Source organism: Argiope bruennichi, chromosome 6 (genome assembly GCF_947563725.1).
Source record: "Argiope bruennichi chromosome 6, qqArgBrue1.1, whole genome shotgun sequence".
Classification (NCBI taxonomy): domain Eukaryota; kingdom Metazoa; phylum Arthropoda; class Arachnida; order Araneae; family Araneidae; genus Argiope; species Argiope bruennichi.
This window is the reverse complement of record NC_079156.1, coordinates 85,084,363-85,101,306: the sequence shown is the minus strand read 5'-3', so window position 1 is coordinate 85,101,306 and position 16,944 is coordinate 85,084,363.

Genomic DNA, 16,944 nt, shown 5'->3' with positions numbered 1-16,944 from the left:
GATCCTCCATCCAAAAACAGCATCTTGCGGTGGAAAAAGAATTTTCTAGAAATTGGAAGTATCGAAGATAAGAAACGTTCCAGATGTCCTTGCACAAGTGATTTTGATGTTGAGCGTGTCAGAGAGACATTTTTACACAATCCTAGAATATCTGTGAGATCAGCGGCAACAGAATTGGATATGCCAATTTCGACGGTGTACAAGGTTATTAAGAAAAAATTAAGACTGCATGCATACAAAGTTCAAATTGTTCAAGTTTTGGAACCGAACGATAGACCTAGGAGGATGGCCTTTGCAACAGATATGCTAAGGAGGATAGAAGATGCTGCTGATTTTCTGAAGAGCATAATGTTCTCCGATGAAGCATCCTTTCATGTTTCTGGCATTGTTAATCGCCATAAAGTGCGCAAATGGCTCTGTGGATGCCGACATGCTTGTCGCTACTTGGCGTGAAATTGACTATCGACTTGATATTCTCCGTGCGACGAAGGGGGCACACGTGGAAGTTCATTGACAAGGGTCATGAAACTTTTTGAGTCTATTTAACCATTTATGTTATTAATTTAAATCTATCTTTATTATTTTATGAGTTATGAAACATCAAAATGGGTCCGGGACTTTATAAACACCCTGTATATATATATATATATATATATATATATATATATATATATATATATATATATATATATATATATATATATATATATATATATGATTTTTTTTTCTGTTACAGATGTGGCATTTTATAACATCTTGAAACAAATTTTGTTTTCTTTTGAATTTGGTTAATTTTATTTGCATTCTAACGATATTTCATTTAAAATATTAAATAATAATGCAGCAATTAAGATAAGGAGACTAAAATAAATAGTCTATTTGGCGAATATAAGTAATATTTTATTTCATTCACTATTCTTAGTTTCTTATCAAGTTTCTTTATAAAACTGTATGGAATTCATTTCTAAGTTTTTTCTTCGGGAAATTACATTGCTTTCTATATTTATATATCTCTGTTTTACGTCTTTCAATGCTGTTTTCTCAAATTCTAAATTTTAGAAAAAAAATTGCATTCAACTTCATAAATTAAAATCTAATAAATATTTTCAAATTCAAATTTGATTTAATAATTTTCCAATATTATCTTCATTTCCTGAATTACGGAATAAGCACTTTATTCCAATATTTTTACAAATTATTAGCAATTTCCAATTATCTTAATGTTTCGCAATACGAAGAAAATGGAAATTTTATGCTATGAATCGAATCCATAAAATTTAAAGATTAGATAGAAATATATTTTATTTCTTTTTCAAGAACGAGGTAATAGATCTCTTAGACTATCTACAAAATTTTAAACAAATAATTTTTAAAGTGGAAGGTTTTTGTTTTGATCATATCTTCATAAAACACAGAAATAGACACATACAAGCGCGCTTGGACGCTCGTACACACACATTTATATTATTAATAGAGATTTAGAATTATATAATTGCTTTAAAAGTGGTAAATGGCAGGAGCAGATAAATTTTAATCTGGATAATTTTCTACTTGATTTTTAACAGGTATAGTTTTTGCTTTTTAGAAGTGATTTTAATCTATTTTCTACAGAAGTTCAAAACTACGATTATTCTTTCGTAGTTTTCAAAAATCTGCGAGTTACGATTATTCTTTTCAAAAAATTCATCTCGAACATATGATATAAAGTATAACACTACAGAATAATAATAAATAAAAATAATAATAATTGTACGAACTTTTAACAAAATAGTCAATGATGTGATTTGTGAGGTTTATTGGCGCTAGGTGCATATTTGGCGAAGACGTGCTGAGAATTGTTAAAATACAAATTCAGATAATAAATAAATAAACTGAAATATAACGGCAACTGGACTGAAATAAAAACTTATATAATATGACGATGCGTCAATAATTCATAATTTTAAAATTTCAGTTTAAAATACAACAGTGATTAACAACTAGGGATTGCAATACCGGACCAAAATTACAATACCGGTATTCGGTATTTTTTAGATCTTAATACCGGGATACCAGTTTTAATACCGGTATTAGAAATTTTAGAAAAGGAAAGAAAACACGGGTGTTTCTTTGTTTTATTTGCCAGTTTTATTAGAGAGTGTAAATATCACAAAAAAATAATTTGTAACTTATAAATTATAACAGTATATAAAGAATCACAAAAAAGTAAGGGAACAACTTATTTATTTAAATCACAAAAAAGTGTAAATATCACTATTCAGTCTGTGGTACTAATACAAATTTTTGAAATGTGATTCTTAAAAAACATAATGCATCGATTGTACTGTCATTAAGCCTGAAAAGTATTTTTGTGCAAAAAATACTGGCTGTCGAAAACGCTCTTTCGCCATCTACGATAGTTAGTGGTACTGTTAGCAAATGCGCGATATACTTTTAACGTTTACGCTTAACGTAACGCTTTATACTTTTACGTTTAAATATCTTAACAATTTTTCGAACTTTATAAATTATAGGAAGCAATTCTTAATAGGTTAATATTTCATCCTCATTAGCAATAATTTCTTCAACAATTACTGTTATTATCTTCATTGTCAATATCACTCTCACTCTTACTCTCTTCAAAGTTGGAATCCGAAGTTTCTATATCCACAGTATTTGGATTCTTCTGTTCTTTATTTTTTTGGTATAATACATCTATTATTCCTAACTGAATTCCATGAGCATAGCACAATTGCTGATTTGCACCAATCCACTTTCCAACTTTTTTCATAACTGTTGCTCCATTAGTCATTATGGATACAATATTTTCTTTCAGGGATAATCCATGTTTCGCTCATTTAGATTTAAGCAATTAATTAAGCCATTCATTAGTTAATTAATTTCGCCCGTTAGGGAGACATAAAAACAAAAACGTATACTATTTTGCTATGTTGGCGATCCCTGAACATCTAGTGGAGACAATTTTAAAAATTTCTAGTAAATACCAAAAAACCGGTATTTAAACTTGTGAATACCGGTATTACAAAATTGTACAAATGGCTCAAAATACCGGTATTCGGTATCCCGGTATACCGGTATTGCAATCCCTATTAACAACATAAGGATTTGAAATCGGTGATGGAACACTATTTATCACAGAAGTAAAACAGGTACTGTTGTCTTGTTGTGGCTTATCCTCCAGCTGTTTGACGAAGTCAGACAAGGTCCATTAGACTGTTGACCCAGAGAAAGTCAAGGACCAGAAGTGGAAGGAGTGTATGTCCTCTCTGGAAAGTCCCCCCCCCCCGAAAAAAAAACAGGTACTAAACACACTAAATGTAAGTGTAAAGGTTAATATCCTTTAAAAATTTTAAAGTATTTGTATGGTATTTTCAATATCAAGTTTAAGGCCGATGACTGTAAAATTCGGGCATGATAAGAATTAAAAGCAGGACATTCAAAAACAAGTCAAAGATACGCAGAAAGACATTACAATATATTTTACCCCGTCATTTAAAAGGTATTCGGTTACTATAAGAAACAGGATTAATTGTATGGGTTGTTGCTGCAGTGGTATAAGCCAGCTTTTACTTTGTTTTTGAATTAACATATAAAATTGTCGCGGGCAGTGAGTATCTACTTTCATTTATTTGTGCGACTTTAAATCGTGTGACAAAATTAATGATCCGCCAAATCTGAAATGCATAGTGTAATGTATTTTCTGGATGCAAAAAAGGTTCGCTCTATCGGAAGTTGCAGTCAGATAACTGAAGTTTTTGGAAATGTGATGAATGAAACTTCAGTTCAAAAAATGGATCATCATTTTTAATAGCAGATGAGCAAATATCTATGAATGAATATTGTTACAAACCTGTCCCAGTACGACTGGTGTCATCGTAAGAAAGACAGGATGTACGATCTGTCCTGTGCGTGCTAAGTGTCAATGAACTCAGAGCTTGGCGACCATTTGGCGACTTTGGCGACAAAATGGATCATACTGGAAAGTTCGAGAAGTTTCACGATCCATCCAGTAGGAACCAAGATACATCCAGAGACGTCCTGATTGGTCTGAAGATTCTAGCCCCGCCTCTCGGAACTATAAAAGAGGGCACTCTGAAGCTGCGAGGAAGAAGAAGAGGTGGTTTAAGTGAAGTCGTGTGAGAAGTAGTGAATCGGCAGCTAAAGCGAGAAGTTCAGCCGTTGGAGAGACGGTAGAGCGAAGCTCCCAGGAACCCCTCTCCTGCTGGATTCTGTCTATCCGCTTCGTGTGCTGCTGTCTACTGAAGTGTGCTACTGTCGTCTACTGTGTTCGTCTATGTTGTACACAGTTGTCGTCTTTGTGCTGTCCTGTCTTCGTGTAAATAAACGTCGTTGTTTTTTTCTACTGCCACCTGCTGATTGAGCGTTCTCCACACCATATCACTTCCACTATCCAAACGAACCCGGAAATTTCGTAACAATATGAAGAACGATCAGGTTGAATTTCTGTAGTAAAATGTTTGCATTTAACAATAGGGTGAATCCAGATTTTTCTGAATTAGAAGCGTAGTAACCATTCATCTTTTTTGCATACCAACCCTTGAAGTAACTATTTAGAAGTGCTAGTTTTGGGATCCTGAAACAAACAGAAGATTGGAAATCATTACTGACTACATCGAATTTCTAATCGGAAAAAAAATAATGTCCTGAGTGATTTAAATAGATAAATTTTACTTTTATAATACATTATTTTATAAATTTTGGCCACCTTATTTTTTTAAATCTCTTGGATTTAGTTTTTAAATTTATAATATAAGAGTTTAAAAAAGTACGATCCTGCAAATAAATTTTATTTTCGAACTAGTATTCTTGAAATTATTTTCATTCATAAAATAAAAAGAAGAATAACATTTTTCATCTTTAAAAACTTGTAAATATGTTTTAAAATTTATTTTTTGTCCTGGTGAAAAATATTGTCTTTGAGATTAGCAATCGTCAAATACACTTCGGAAAAATTGCATCTTTGAAACCTTGAATTTATTACATTTTCAATGACTATATTTCTATATAATAGTAAACATATATGTATAGTTATACATTCAACCTGTGATTGATTGTGTAAGATCCATATAATATTTTAGGTGTATTATCATCTAAATAGCAACCATAAAATAACCTTTATTATTCAGGATTTGTATTCCATTTTATTTATCTCTATTTTTCTTGAAAGATCTGAAGATTATTTATATTTATATACAAGTACATTCCAACAGAGAAAGCAGAACTAATACATTGACGAGAGATTGCCATATAAGTAAGCAAGTTTTCGTTTCCAAAAACAGCAATAGTGTGGGGTTGAATTACCTCCACTTTAATGACGAAATGCACTTCCTGCTGGAAGGTTTGGATCACGACTTCTGAGAGTCGTTAGAACTCATCCTCAGTTTCTATTTATGCTATCGCGACGCTAGTCATTCTGGTTACTCTGGTTGCTAGGCAAGATTTTGGGTACTCCTTTGTGATTATATATATATATATATATATATATATATATATATATATATATAACTGCTAATTATAAATAATGAGAATTATTAGACTTGATGATAATTATTAGAATGCTAAATTAGGCACTGATTTTTATTTTTTATAAAGCGTTAACTGGAGTACGATGAAAATTTTCTGGAGAAACTGAAAAAATCGAAATACAGATAATATCATCGTTTATTTCATAATTTTAAATGTATAAAGCATAAATAAAATATTTTTGTTGAAAAATGATTTTTTAATCAATAGATTGAATTATTCGAGCGCGTTGCTCAACTTTATTATTGTTTTTTTTTCTATAAAAATCGTGCAAAAATACAATGGAAATCAAATTTACCAGAAAATGAACAGGCATTACAGGTAGGAAAAAATAACTACTTCAGTTTGACATTTTAAAATAAAATAAATCTAAATGCATATAATTTTTATAAACTACTTCTCCAATTTTATTTGAAAGGCATGAAAAAAATCTTTCTAAACGACCCCTACAAATTTCTCTTATATAATCAAATCCCTTTGATAACTCTCAAGCATTTCATTTTGATACTATTCCAAACGATTTCAGACAAGAAAAGTGGATTTCTTTCTCTTATACTATTTTAAAGGATTCAAATACTTACTTTTATGAATCTGAGATTCAGAAGTAACTTAGTAACTTCGTAACAATTTTTTTCCTTTGTCTGCTCCGAGCTTAGTAGCTTTGAAATAAAATTTTTCTTTTTCGTTGCCACAACATCAGTGCTAAAAAAATACCGATCCAATGGTAATATCATCTGAAAACTTAGCCAATTGAAGAATTTCATGCAGATTTAGTCGGTGCAATTTAAAAATATTATGGCAAGGTATTTCTTTTCATGAGGTGGGGAACTTACCAAAGTGACTTGATTAAATCTTCCCATTCTTGAATAAAAAATTGTGGATGAAGAATACGCAAAAAGAACCAGTTTTAATTTTAAAAAAAAAAGAATTTTAAAAAGACATTTCAAATGCCAATGTTTACTAGATATAGTATTTTAATTCATTCTTTTTTGCAATGCAAATAAAAAGAATATCAAAACTGGATTTTAGATCGTAAGAATCTTTGACTAGAATAAATTGAGTTATTAAGAAATATTAAAATATCTGTGCAATTTAACTTTTTCGAATACATAGTATAAAGTATAGTATAATTGTCAAAAAATTCAATCTCGATATTTGGATGAATCTCCACGTTTTGGACTTCTCTGAGTTCGAAAAACACATTTATAGAAAATGTCCATCCATCTGTCTGTCTGTGATAAAAGGTAACTCAAAAGCGGTTTGAGCTAGACGGTTGAAATTTGGTACACCAAATTTGAAAATTTCTATCAATTTTGACTAAAATCTGTTTAGAAGTCCGTCTGTACAGAAGCTCGAACATAAACTAACACTAGGGTTCAGGTTCGAGACCCGATTCCACCGAAGAACCGTCGTGTAAGGGGGTCTGTTGCACGTTAAATCCGTCAAGGCCAAACGTCCTCCCGCTGGTGTGGCGTGGTGTGCAGAGGGGGGTGTCAGCTCAGGTGTCGTCCTCGTCATCTGACAGCGGTTCAAAATTACGAGGTCCGTAATAGCCCTAGTGTTGCTTAAAACGGGACGTTGATATAACTAACTAACTAATGAACTAACACGATAACTACAAAATGAAGAAAGCTAAATAAATAAGATTCGATACACAGGATTAACATCTATAGTGTAGACATTTGTTAAATTTTGGGCTAAATCAAATTACAGTTTGACTATCTGTCTATCTGTACTTTCAGAAATAAGTAAAAGCGATAATTCAAAAACGCAATGACTTAAATATATCAGATTTAATATGAGAATTTGTGACTACAAATCAAGATTTGTATCAAATTATTGTTTCAATCGGTTAAGAAAAACATGTTTAAAACACAAATTCGGTTATCGGATACTTTTAACCACACTCCAAGGATAAATCGTCAAATATCTCGCGAAGTATCACACGATAGATTCAGTAAAAGTGCTAAATTCAAGTCGAAAGTTAATATTTTGTAACCATTATACGCCAGTGCCATGTCAAGTTTTCTCTGGCATGACAAATTTATAAGAGTGTATGCGAGAAAGTTTTGGGAAGACTACTCAAGCTGGCTTTGTAAATTATTTTTCATTTGATTCCAATAAAATGAACATTTGCTTGACAAAAAAAACAAGAGAATAAGTTTTAAAAGGAATTATATCTAAAGATGTAAGGATGTTCCTGAGGATGATATGGCAAATATTGTTAGCACGGCAACATAATATTTCGATGTTAGTTTATTATTATTATTATTATTATTATTATTATTTTCAAAAAGGTTCATCTTGAAAAACGCTAAAAAGATTCTACTACACAACAAAGACGCCAGATTAATTCAGTAATCTTTTTTGTGGATGAATAAAAAACCTTTGCTTGCTGTTCAGATCCGTAGTTATTATTTTGGTCTCTTTAGTTTAACCTTTCTACTTTCTCGTATGTTAAAAAGTATTATAATCGACACAAAAAAATAATAATTCGAACTCGAGATTTTTATGAATCTCTACGTTTCATATCTGACATTCTGTTTGTCTGTGAATACGATAGTTCGATAATACTTTGAAGGAGAAAGATGACATTTAGTGCAAGTTATTTACATTAAATTTGTACTGTTTATTAAGTTTCGAATGAAATCCATTTACATGTTATTTACATTAAATTTGTACTGTTTATTAAGTTTCGAATGAAATCCATTTACAACTTATTTACATTAAATATGTACTGTTTATTAAATTTCGAATGAAATCCATTTACAACTTATTTACATTAAATTTGTACTGTTTATTAAATTTCGAATGAAATCCATTTACAATTTATTTACATTAAATTTGTACTGTTTATTAAGATTCGAATGAAATCCATTTACATGTTATTTACATTAAATTTGTACTTTTTATTAAATTTCGAATGAAATCCATTTACAGAAAATAATCTGTGTGTATGAGCAAATGTGAACGAACATGATCATTTCAAAAAGCAAGAAACTAGATTGATAAAATGTGGTATACTATTAGCATAAAAATAAAAGTCCTTATTAAATTTTGAATAAAATTCGTTTACAGGTAGACACGTCTGTCGGTTTGTACATTTACACTCATGTAAACATGACAGCACAAAAACGCAATGATTTATATTAATAAATTTTTCATATGAGCTACACTTTGAAATTGTAATTCTATTTCTAATTTCTTTTTAATCAGTTGAAAAAAAAAGATATTAAAATGCATATTCGGTTTTCTTTGTGAAATTGTAAAACATAAAACGTTAAAGTGCGTGAGACCGAAAATAAAAATCCGGGCATTCGTAACTTCCACGTCTTTGTAATTTTTATGCGAGAGATAATATTTCTATTAAGAAGTATGCGAGAAAATTTAAGGGAAACCACTTCCGGTAGTTTCGTGAAGTTATTGAACTGAAAGAAATAAATCCAATCTACCCTTTAATCCACACTAACACCATCTAAAATAGAGGCATAGAAGCTGTTGTATAAGTAAGCAGGTTCTCGCTTGTCTGTCGGATATAGAAATGTTAGTGTTGCTCTATTGGCACATCACTGATGACGAGTTGTGCCGATTGTGATTGTCGTAAATATACAGTCATCACAATTAAAAAGTGCAAATTTAAGAATACTATAGGAAAAAAAAAGGTAACCTTAAAAATATAAAATTCTTATAGTGATGATTGACACTAATATATTAATAAACAAAAAAATCTGAATTTTTTTTACTTAAGAATTTTTAACGCATTTAATTTTAGATACTAAATTAAATTGACATTTTATCATAACTGATTAGTAATTTTACGTATTTATTATTTTTTTATATGTGAATTTACTATACTTCTGTGTTACTTACTAGATATGAATCGCGATTATGACTGAATTATCATACAACGATGAAGAAATTATAATACTAGGGACTATTTCTTTTTTGTTTGTCATCCTTTTCTTTCATTTAGTTTTGGAATTTCTTTATATTATTCATTTCCTTGTATTCAAACGGCCCCTGATGTGTTTTAATCATGGTCTCTAGTTTTCTCCTCAGAACTCTTTGAATAATTCTTAAAATACAATCAGCCATTACTTTGAAATCCATGGATATAATGAAAAATGAAGTAATATGAAGTTTAAATTACAGTAATGGCTAACTTACTAATTGGATGATATGAAATAAATATTCAAGTATTTTATTTTTATTACTTAAAATGTAGAGTGTCCATATAATATTTTTCTTGTTTAGAGACATCTGCAGCTAAAATTAATGTGCGAATAAAACCAAATTTTATATAAATATTGCTGAATGCATGGACCGATAAATTCCGCACAAAAAAGAAAATAGCGCCAAAAGTCGCCGAAAGTTTGTACATAGAGAATGGTGCCAGTAGATCAGGAGATCCTAACATCAATAAACAACTGCGCCAAAATCTCTTTTACAGCCAAATTTGATTTTAAAATCGTATTTTGCATGTTGAATTTATCTTCCCATGTCTTCCAAAGTAATATATGATATTTGGTTTCATTTCGTTCATTGCGCGCTTGATTGATTGTTTATTTGATAGTTAAATATTCTCTTTCATGACAACTATTTTCCAGCAGTCTTTGCTTTCTGCTATACCAAGTATGCTAAAAAAAAAAAAAAAAAATACTTTCTCCTATTTTGAGCATTCGAGAAACACATTTTGAGAATTATGCTTGTCTGTCCATCTATCTGTGAACACGATAATTCAAAAACGGTGTCAGTTAAATGGTTGAAAATTGGTACATGGTTTTATAATACTATATTTGCAGAGATCTATTTTGACCCATTTAAAGTAAACTATCTGTCCGTCAGTCCGAATACACTTTAACTACAAAACGAAGAAAGACAGTTGGATAAAATTTAGAAAACGTATTTAACATCTGAAAGTGTAAATATTTAAGTCATATCACTGACTCTCCGACCCGCCCGAAGGCACAAGAATCAAGAAACTGAATGACCGGACTGCCATGACAGCAACACTGGCGGGAATTGTGGTTGATTCCTAAGGGCCATCACCGGCCAAGATACAACCCTTCCCGAAAGAAATACGTCCCGTCATCGATGGGAGGAGCCACCTTTTTGAGTACCCACCAGGGTGACTAAATCCAGTCACCATACCGGAAGTATCTCGAGTTGCGCCCACCGGTGTTAGAATAAACATGCATCAAATTTGAAAGTAAATAGATCGAGAGGTTGACTGTCTGTCGTCTGTTTTGTTGCATATATACAAACACGAACATTAAAAAATGTAACAATTTGAATGCATGAATTTGGTTCACAGTTTTGACATCTAAAGTGTAGATCTTTTTCAAATTTTGAACTACATCTGTTAAAGGTTGATGGTCTGTATTTTTTCAAGCGCCTAAAAGCGGTAACTCAAAAATCGATTGTTTAAATAAACGGAATTTGGTATGTCATTATGCTACTATAACTGTAGTACTATGACTAAAACTGTGTTTTGTAAATTCTGGTTTCAACCGATTTAAAAAAACCCGTCCAAAATACATTTCCGGTTTTCTGGTATTTGCATATTAGCAGCCTCACAGCGATTAATCGCCAAGAATAGCACGTAGAATAAGAGAGGTAGAGGATATGCAACTTGAAACTACTAGACTTGGTTTCAGGTTGTAATCAGGATCTTATAGAATATGGTATTAATAAAGCTGTTTCTTTGCTGCAGTTGTCTCTAAACAGGAATACTATTTTATAGCCACCTTATACGAAAGAAAAAAAAAAGTCTTTTCTTCATATCTTTCCGAGACTCCAGAACTTATATGTTGGGCTCGAAGTAATGGACAACCGTACCCTTCATAAATGAGTTCTTCCTATTGCAAGTGACCCAAGCAGAAGACTGCCTGTAATAAGGAAATAGGAACAGTAGGTAAGCTGAAATGACCACATATCAAAGCATTGTAGTAGCTGATACATACCCAAGAATATGAAATAACCATCCAGTGCGAGCAGGTAGGGTGATTTTTTTGCATCTTTTATAACTACATGATGTGGCAATGACGTTTCCACTGCTCATTGAGAGATTGTCGGATGCATTTTTCAACAGGCGTCTTTGTTGTGAAACATAGCATCCGAATCAATACCTTTCGATTGTAATTCAAATACATTGATTATGGATCTGAGGATTCTACATCCTCTTTACTGAAAACTTAAGATTTCTAATAATTTTTTTAAAAAAATGAAATCCATTCAAGAGCTTGTAAAATTATATATCTATATGCTCATCACCGAAAATATCAAATATTAATTATTTTGCTTTAGAGATTTTTGAAAAATTCTTGGAGTAATTATGTAACCTTAAAATTCATTTTTTTTATGATTGAAAGCTTTTGCTTCCATAGAAAATTGTAATATTAGGTAGTTTGTAAGTAGAAAAAATGTACAAAATATATCAAATTTATGATTTTATGATTTTCCGTGGAGCTTTTTTTTAGAAATATGATCACGTTTTGGAACAATTGTGTCTAATTTAAATATAAAAGGGTTTTTGATTTACTGGATAAAGATTATGGAAGTAAATATAATGATGGAATCTAAATTAAGCTTAAGCTTGACTTTACTGCTCAATTATTTCTGAATGAAAAGCAGTAATCTCAATTATTAGATTACCCTGTTAATAAAAGTTAATTAAGGGTTATATAATAACTGAGTAATCTAATAACTTATTTTTATTTAACTGAAAGGGTAACTGAGAGGTTACCCTTTTAGTTAAATAGAAATAATCTTGTTTCAAAGATATTATTAATTTATAATTAGTTATGATAAAATAGCCATTTAAAATTTGGGGAATTAATGCTCTAGATGTGGTATTTTAATTATTAAAAGTTCTAGTTCAAATACGATAGAAAAACGTAAATTAATAAATTATGACATAAATATAATGTGAAAACGAAATATTATTCTCAGCTTTTGTAGAAAATAATTATATAAAAGAATCGTTAAATGTTTAATAAACATTTATATCTTTTAACCACTATTTTTATTTATCTCAATAATAAAAACGTCTGGCAATGAACGATTTACTTGAATGTAATAAAGATAGGAAAAGTAGGAATTCTTTTTAATTCTGCAACAGCAATAAATTACAGAATTTGCTTCGACAAAGTTCAAAATAAAAAATAAAAGCTGAGAATAACTCTCCAATAGAAATAATGTATACGAGCTCCCCTTTCAGAATTTTGAAATCAATACACTTATTATTTTTAAGATCCCAAATGATGGCTAGTTCATGGGATTAAATTCTATTTAAAACATACTTACATAATCAATTATCTGTACATTACTTAAATTTTTAAAAAATCACTAAAAATATATGTTTTTTAGTAGCTAATTTTCTTTATCACAGCAGTAAACACATTTAGCAATTAACAATTTTCTTTGAAAGTTAAAAAAAAAAAGAAAAAGTCATAATTCTTTTTAATTCTTTTCATTACAGAATTTTCTTCGACAAAATTCATATAAGTAAATAAAGAAATAAAAATAAAAACTGAGAAATAACTCTCTAATAGAGATAATATACACGAGCGTCCTTTTTGAAATTTTAAAATAAATACAATTATTGTTTTTAAGATCCCAAATGACGGTTAAATGGTGTGATTAAATACCAATTCAAAATATACTTACATTACCAATTATCTGTACATTGATTAAATATTTAATGAAACACCAAAAATTAAATAAGTTATAAAACACATTTAAAGATCTAAAAAAATTGTTATTTATTTAACATCAGGAAATACAGTAGCTTGAAGAAACTAATTCCAATTAGCTATGAGAAAATAAAATAAGGAATACTTTTGATTTCAGGAACAGTTACTGTAATTGTATTGAAACACATCAAGATCACACTCAGAACACGTTTCATGAGTACAAGTTTCGTTCAATCGCCAAAGGCTCCCAGTTTCTGAAGACATCACTTACTTGTCTGATTAGGATCTTCAGCGTGTAAGATAAACTCTTTTTTTTTCCTCCATGAAAGCAGAGAGACGAAAAGGACGTAAAAATGAAGGGCAAAATGGACGAAGAAAATAGAATCATTCTTTTAATAATGTATAAAAGTCCATCGCGAGTAAAATTAGCTGTGAACGTGTAATAAACACAAAATTAGCGTCATCCATTATAATTATGTGATGCCGTCAGTTAAGAAGATAATGGAATCATGAGGCAAAATAAGTTATCTCAAAGTAAATATTTGCGTAGCTTGATTTTTTGTTTGAATATGAAATTTCGAAATATTTATCAGAGTTTGCTTATTTTTCAAAAGGATTTTCGCATGTGATGTCAATTCTGTTTATTTATAGCAGAATAAATTTATACCGATATTATATATAAACGAATAATTGCTTTAATTTAGTTTAGTTAATATCCCGTTTTTTAAGCAACACTAGGACTATTTCGGGACGGATTTCATAATTTTGAACCACTGTCAGATGACGAGGACGACACCTGAGCTGACACCCCCTCTCAAAACTTCCACACCACACCAGCTGGAGGATGTTTGGCCACGACGCATTTAATGTGAACCAGACCCGTTTACACGACGGTTCTTCGATGGAATAGGGGTTTGAACCTGAAACAATCCGGTTCCGAAACCGAGATCTTGCCACCAGGCCACCGCGGCCCAAACGAATAATTGCAATTTATATTTTAAATAAAAAAAAAGCATTATTATATTAATAGAATTAAATAATTATGTTTTAATTTATACCCATTGTTGCTCGGGCTTATATTACCATTTTTTATAATTTTTCATTAATTAATTATTTAATATTTTATCTTTTGATGCAAAATCTGCAGTAAAACTTCATTTTACTTCAGTATTTGAGGGTAAATTTTAACATAACAAATATTATCTCTACTAATATTAGAGAAGAACGTATAAGAGTGTTTCTACATATATTGGCGATAGCCAGGGAAAACTACTGGTCTTAAAACTAGGGAATTTAAAAGTAATATTCTTTGAAGAGTAACAATGTGCATCTGACATTCTGGCGATTTTTTAAAGTATTTAATTAGTAAAAAATTAAACGAGAATTTGGACCATTTTTTCACGCTATCTTCTTAAAATATTACACCCCCCCCCCAAAAAAAAGTTTTTACACTTTTTTAGAATTTAAAATATATATTAGATGCTGTGCACATTTCCTGAATATTTTCATTTAAAAAAATTAGTTTTCAACAATATTTTATAATATAGCAAAACAATGTCCATCACTTGTTCATATATTTAATCATGCTATTTTCTTCTATTTTTTTTTAAAGCTAAGGAAAAAAAATTCTGTTTATTTATTATATGCACAATTTGCGTAAAGAGTAAGAAAAAGAAGTTACGGTGCCACGAAGGACAGCTTGTAATGAGAAAGCATATGATCTGAATGACAACTTTATTTAATGGTTCTGTGATGTCAGAGAATTTAACTCCATTAGGAAGGCTAACGTATACAATAAACAGAACAGACATTAAGCTTTAAAATAACACGGCTTTAATATTTATAGCAATTTGAAGCTTAAATATACTTTGTTGAGAGATTCATAAATATTAAATGATGCATAAAAGATTTAATTAAAATTCATCAGGACATACATGATGGTGAACCTGCTGATCGTCAAAGATGATAATTTATAATAATATTAAAGGTATCACATATCAAACTGAAAGCAACATATTGTAAAAGTCAGGCGCGAGAAAGTAAAAACATATTTAAAATTAATACAGGCCGTAAGCAAACATTTTTTTAAATATAAATATACTAGTCGCTTTCGGCGACCAGCCGGTTCACCAATCTTAATGCTCGTTAAAATTTTAATAATTAAATATTTTATGTAACTCCTACTTTAATAGCTTCTTCATTAAAATATTTTAAAACTTCAAATTTCAATTCACTCGTAATATTATAAAGGCCTTCAGTCATAACGTAATCTGTATCTCTCTCATTTTCTGTTAGCTCCCGTAGAATTTATGCTTTAAATTAAAGCGGAAATGATTAATCGACAATTAATCTAATAATATTTTTTACTGAAACAAAGCATTTTTTTTTGTAATATGATTACTGAAAACAGAGTCACTGAGAATTTAAAACTTATGGGCACTAAAGAATATCTTTCTAAATTTATGTAATATCTCTAGAATTTGTCAACAAAATTATTTCAGATTCATCATGAGCAGGTCTATTAATTAACAATGTTTAATTTTAAATGCATCAAACACTAAGAAAATAAAATGAATCGTTTAAAATAATCGGTCGAAAACAGGTAAAAAAAAATATTTAAAAAACGATGAACTTAAACTAACCTAAATACAATTTAATAACAAAAGCATACAACTAACCTCAAAATAGTTTAAATCAAGTCCGCTTCCGTTGAAAATAGATGTAAACAATCAGAACACAATGCGCATGTGTGAATTTTCAACACCAATTATCGTAACGCAAATGCGTGAATTTTTCTACGCCAGTTGGGGTAACGCTATGCAGATTAAAAGTTTTTAATTTCCTTTGTTCTGTTTTATTTTAATTCAAAAGTACTTGAGAATGAATCTGAAAGATCGACTCATTAACAACGTTTAATTTTAAATGCATCAAACATTAAGAAAATTCACAGAATCGTTTGAAATAATCCGCCGAAAAAGGTTAAGCCTTGCCTCATTAGAGTGGGAAAAAAATGCTGAAGCCTTACTCATTTGGCGGTGGGGAAATGAAGATTTTTTTGGCGGGAAAGTAAGTTTTTAATTAATAATTAAAATGCTAATTAAAATTTCAAAAAAAGGGACCTAGGTGCACATTCCCGACCACCAAGGTATACATGTACCAAATTTGGTAGCTGTAGGTCAAATGGTTTCTGTAGAGCGCCAACACACACACATTGAGCTTTATATAAGTATAGATAATGTTTTTTCTTAATGCGAAAGAATCATTTTTATTAAATAACAAGATACAAAAGGTATACAAAATCCACCAACTTCATTTTTAACGTATAAGATTCTGTTGTGTATAATAGTATAACGCCCAAAATCGTCCTCTAGTCTGTAACTATTTTTAATTAAAAACAAAATATTGCATTATTCGATGAAATTTTATTCGTTGTCCCAGCCCAACCCAAGAAAAACACAAATGTGAACCAGTTACTCATGAAAGATTTCCAGAAAAGTAACTAACTCCCTTATATCAGAAATTATTCAGATTTCCCTTCATTTCAGTGGCTTCAAGGTAACTGGACCAACAAAACATGCAAAGTCTCTCTTTTATTGTGGAAGTCTAGATTTGCTAGACCAAAGCTGGACAACCTGCGAGATGAGATAATTTAAATGCATAATTGAGACTTTTATTTTAACATATCAAATAATGTACAAACAGCAAC